Source organism: Eleutherodactylus coqui, chromosome 1 (assembly GCF_035609145.1).
Source record: "Eleutherodactylus coqui strain aEleCoq1 chromosome 1, aEleCoq1.hap1, whole genome shotgun sequence".
NCBI classification, from domain to species: domain Eukaryota; kingdom Metazoa; phylum Chordata; class Amphibia; order Anura; family Eleutherodactylidae; genus Eleutherodactylus; species Eleutherodactylus coqui.
This window is the reverse complement of record NC_089837.1, coordinates 431,774,199-431,780,198: the sequence shown is the minus strand read 5'-3', so window position 1 is coordinate 431,780,198 and position 6,000 is coordinate 431,774,199.

Sequence of the window (6,000 nt, the reverse complement as noted above, 5' to 3'; positions counted from 1 at the left end):
GGTTTATGGAAGGTGAGGAGACAACTCCTGGGATTGTGAAGGTATGCTATGCAGACTGTAGCAGGAACCCTGTTATTCCTTCCATGTAAGTGTTAAAGAAACCGTAGAGACCACATCATGGGGGAAGCCGTCAGGAACCTCAGGTGACCGCATAGCTAGCAGTAAGCATAGTGGTTAGTGCCGCTCTGTTCTGCTTTGTCTTCGTAGAGGAGGGGGTAACAGTTTGTCAGGTGAAGCACTGTCTGCCCTCCCCACTTAGGGACCCATCAGGGAAGTTAGCACATCCTCAATGCCCAGGTAGAGGGAAGAAGAAAAAATAAAATTAAAAAAGGACAGAAGGTCTGTCTCCTACCAACACTACGCAAAAGCCTCATGTCCACGGGGAAAATCAGGCCCGCGCGCGGATTCTTCATGCAGAAAACCGCAGCGGGTCCCTCCTTTCCCGCGGACATGAGGCCTAAAAAGAAGAATTACTTACCTGTCCAGACGCTGCGGATCTGCCCTCCGTCACGACCGGATCTTCTTTCTTCAGCCCGGTGGATGTGCTTGGCACGCCGGCAGCAGGCCGCACGCATGCGCCGTGCACTCTTTTTTTTTTTTAATTCCTGTTCTCCCGCGCCAGAGAGAAGGAATTCAGCTGCGGGTGTGCCGCGGATCTGGACAGCTTCCATAAGCTTCAATAGAAGCCTGCGGGAGACCCGCACTAAAATGGAGCATGCTGCAGGTGTTTTCCCGCACACGCAATCCGCGCCTCAGGGAAAAATGACATCCGCAGGTATCTAATGTATCCCTATGGGGCATGGATAAGGCGTGCAGGTGATCCGCTGCGGATTTTAAATTTTATTTTCCCCTTGGACATGAGGCCTAAAACAGAGTTACCTCAGTGCCTGCAGGAGGGGTATAGCTGGTAAGAGGGACTAACTTTTTCTTTGCTTATAGTGTCACCTCCTAGTGGCATCAGCTATACCCAAGGTCTTCTGTGTCCCTGAATGATACAGACAAAGAATTCAGGTTTGTTCAGCTTGACTTAAAAAAAAAAAATAAAAATAAAAAAAAAAAAACCACACATTTTAGATGTAGGAATGCACAATCAACTTGTCTGTGTGGCTGCTTACATATAGCTTTCATGTCAGAGAGAAGAGTTGCACATAGCTCAGAAACAGGGACAGGAACTGCTTTTAGCCCACTGTAGCCATCTCTGGGTACGCCATGTATCAGGAGAATGGTGTGCTTTTATCCTCATTAGCTACTTAAAGAAAGAGTAGGATCCTTCATTGACGATGTGACGATCACAGCTCAGAACACACTCCCATAAAAATGAAAGAACAGCTCTTTTCCACAGGTTCCTATGATCATGGAGCTGCTGTAAATCAGATGTTAACAGTAATGTAGACAAACTGGCAGCCCCATAGTTAAATGCAGAAAATAGAATAGAGTAAAAAAAAAAAATAAAAAAAAAAAAGGCTACAAATCAGATAGAAACAGATAATGATTTTTTTTTCTTCTAAATTTCTTTTTAATTAGTTAAAAAATTTAGATGTTGTTCCTTTTAAATCTGATTTTAATTTGCATGTATAAATACAAGTGGGGTCAATATAAACAACTTTATTTATGGATTCCAAGAACCTCGGGACATTGATGTGGAGGAAATGTGATTTATATGTTCACACTCATGTTTAATTCCCTCTAGCTATTCTGTAGTAGGAGCAGCTAAATAGAAAACACTTCATTTTTTTGTGCCAATAGACAAGTATTGGAACTGAAGACCTTTAGTGTCAAACGGTTTGTCAATTTTTAGTCGCCATTCTGTTTTTTTAAACTGAAGCCAAAAGTGGAGCCTGCTGTGCTTTTGTTCCCAGTTGAAAAAAATGGAACCAGAATGGATTGCATGAGTCCCACGTGGTGCAGAGTGTTAAGGCAGCAGTATACATTCCTATGCTCTCGCTCACGACCTGAAGGTTGTGGGCCCTGTCGCTGCATGGTTCATGTAGCTGGCTCAAGGCTGGCTCAGCCTTCCATCCTTCCGAGGGTGGTAAAAGGAGTACCCAGCTTGGTGAAGGGTAATAAATAAAATCACCTGAAAGTACTGCGGAATAAGTTGGCGCTATAGAAATAAGATTCATTTATTTAATTTTTCCTTTCTTAACATTGCTGTCACTGGAAAACAGAAGCAACTGGAAAGTTATCGATTTGCTTGTTTTTTTTATCATCATTTTGTCTGTTTAGTTGCTCCTACAATAGAACAGCTAGAAGGAAACAAAAGAACACTAGTGCAAATAAAGCCTTAGACATCAGTATAGGAAAGAGTTCTTTACAGTTAAAGTATTCAAGCTATGGAATTCCCTACCCAAGAGGTCGTAATGACGGAATTTAATAGGACTACTGCAGACGTTGAATGTTTAATTATGGTCATTAATGCCATCTAAGTCAAGTTGATCTGAGATAGGTTAAACATGGCTGTGTGTCTTTTTTCAAGCTTAAATATACTCCATGTTTTCCTCTAGATAACAGGAAAATTGACCCATCATTTACAATAAACATGAGATTTTTTTTGGTATAAAACGAAATTCCTTGATGAACTACGACTAGTTCACGGCACGCGTTTTGTCAAGAAACTCCCTGTAATCTCCTTCACACTTTATGAGTGCAAGCTTTTAATAAGCTTGTCTGGGCTCATTACTAAACTGCTTAATATAAATGTAAATGCAGCGCTCAGACATCTGGACAGCAAAAACAAAAAGCAATTATACTAGAGAAATACAAGAACTACGAGAGGTAGACACCGCACAGCTGGCAATATGGCAAGTAGTGGGGGACTTTGAGGTAAATAAATGTCTGAATTATTTATCAAGTGACTGATAAACATACTTAATTAAAAATGGCAACGACCGTACAAAAATGTATTTATCTCAAACACCTCGGCTTCTAGACATTCGGCAGTAGAATCCAACCTACCTTCAATAACTACTGCTCATTTTCTTCTAAAATAAAACAGAGACTACAATACAACCCGGGTATATGGAGAATAGAAACAAAAGAGTCATCACTACAAGACACTTCTACAACACCAGTACAACTTAAACTTGCATAGGGGTAAAGAGAAAGTGGTGTAAAACAGCCAAGAGCTATTCATTTACATCAGGCTGTATAAGTTCACTGACCCCCCTTGTACACTGTCAAGCAGACTTGTGTCTTCCATCGCCCATTTAAGAGTACGATTCAGAAGCAGCACATGTGAAACTCAAGTCAGGGAGGAGATCGTATGATTGATCTTGCATATGTAATACAGTTAGGGCCAGAAATATTTGGACAGTAACACAATTTTCGCGAGTTGGGCTCTGCATGCCACCGCATTGGATTTGAAATGAAACCTCTACAACAGAACTCAAGTGCAGATTGTAACGTTTAATTTAAAGGGTTGAGCAAAAATATTTGATAGAAAATGTAGGAATTGTACACATTTCTTTACAAACACTCCACATTTAAGGAGCTCAAAAGTAATTGGACAAATAAACATAACCCAAACAAAATATTTTTTGGTTCAATATTTTGTTGCGAATCCTTTGGAGGCAATCACTGCCTTAAGTCTGGAACCCATGGACATCACCAAACGCTGGGTTTCCTCCTTCTTAATGCTTTGCCAGGCCTTTACAGCCGCAGCCTTCAGGTCTTGCTTGTTTGTGGGTCTTTCCGTCTGAAGTCTGGATTTGAGCAAGTGAAATGCATGCTCAATTGGGTTAAGATCTGGTGATTGACTTGGCCATTGCAGAATGTTTCACTTTTTTGCACTCATGAACTCCTGGGTAGCTTTGGCTGTATGCTTGGGGGTCATTGTCCATCTGTACTGTGAAGCGCCGTCCGATCAACTTTGCAGCATTTGGCTGAATCTGGGCTGAAAGTATATCCCGGTACACTTCAGAATTCATCCGGCTACTCTTGTCTGCTGTTATGTCATCAATAAACACAAGTGACCCAGTGCCATTGAAAGCCATGCATGCCCATGCCATCACGTTGCCTCCACCATGTTTTACAGAGGATGTGGTGTGCCTTGGATCATGTGCCGTTCCCTTTCTTCTCCAAACTTTTTTCTTCCCATCATTCTGGTACAGGTTGATCTTTGTCTCATCTGTCCATAGAATACTTTTCCAGAACTGGGCTGGCTTCTTGAGGTGTTGTTCGGCAAATTTAACTCTGGCCTGTCTATTTTTGGAATTGATGAATGGTTTGCATCTAGATGTGAACCCTTTGTATTTACTTTCATGGAGTCTTCTCTTTACTGTTGACTTAGAGACAGATACACCTACTTCCCTGAGTGTGTTCTGGACTTCAGTTGATGTTGTGAACGGGTTCTTCTTCACCAAAGAAAGTATGCGGCGATCATCCACCACCGTTGTCTTCCGTGGACGCCCAGGCCTTTTTGAGTTCCCAAGCTCACCAGTGAATTCCTTTTTTCTCAGAATGTACCCGACTGTTGATTTTGCTACTCCAAGCATGTCTGCTATCTCTCTGATGGATTTTTTCTTTTTTTTCAGCCTCAGGATGTTCTGCTTCACCTCAATTGAGAGTTCCTTTGACCGCATGTTGTCTGGTCACAGCAACAGCTTCCAAATCCAAAACCACACGCCTGGAATCAACCCCAGACCTTTTAACTACTTAATTGATTACAGGTTAACGAGGGAGACGCCTTCTGAGTTAATTGCAGCCCTTAGATTCCATTGTCCAATTACTTTTGGTCCCTTGAAAAAGAGGAGGCTATGCATTACAGAGGTATGATTCCTAAACCCTTTCTCCGATTTGGATGTGGAAACTCTCATATTGCAGCTGGGAGTGTGCACTTTCAGCCCATATTATATATAAAATTGTATTTCTGAACATGTTTTTGTAAACAGCTAAAATAACAAAACTTGTGTCACTGTCCAAATATTTCTGGCCCTAACTGTATGTGATTTTAGTGCCCAGTGTACCGTTGAACTTATATAGCAAAAGTATAGCAAAATAGATTTTTTTTTTAATGATGTCCAGGCCATTTGTGCCATTTTTTAATTTTAATTCTACATCTCTATGTAATGGTGTCCATACACAGATAAAAGTTGGCCAAAAAACTGTTGACTATGTAATAGGATTGGGCATGTTTGATTGCTTATTTCTTTCTCCCAATTGAACACACTTAAACATGTGCCTATATGAGGAGGTTGTAAGAAATAGCCGAAGAGCCAGTATAATAAAGTTCAATAAGTTTAAAACTGCACACAACCAGCGAGACTACATCATGGATTGCCTCACATAAAGCCTCCATCACATACAGGAGCTGTGCCCAATGTGATTAACAGCCAGACTCCTGCTGCAAGGGCCAGGATCAGAGAAACCTGCAGCCAATTCTTTCTCCATAGATTTTTATGGGCAGCAGCTGTAAAATGATCCCATATAGTAAGCTGAAGATCTTATGTGGTCTCAATTTTTTTTTAAGGCTTCCTTAACCCCTTAGTGATGGAGCTTTTTTGTTTTTTCCTATTTTCGTTTTTTCCTTCCTTCTCTTGAAAAAATTGTAACTCCTTTATTTATCTATTGACGTAGCCTTATAGGGTTTATTTTTTTGAGGGAAGAGTTGTATTTTTCAATGGTAGTATTTAAATGTACCGTATAATGTAAAACTGAAAAACGTTTAAAAAATTCTGAGTGGAGAGAAAAGGAATAAAAATGAAATTCCGATATCTTTGGGTGCGTCTTGTTTCTACGACGCACAAACGGCAATGAACATGACATAACTTTATTCTAGGAGTCAGTACGATTACTACAATACCAAACAGTATTTTTCTTGCTGTACTATGTGTGTTTTTTTTTCAAAGATATTTCTTTTTTTTTTTTCTGCCGCCATCTTTTGCGCAAAAGAGCTTTTTTATTTTTCCGGCAACATAATTGTACAAGCGCTCATTTTGTGTGGGACGTCCTGTAGTTTGCGTTGGTTCAATTTTAGAATACATACAAGTTTTTGGATTGCTT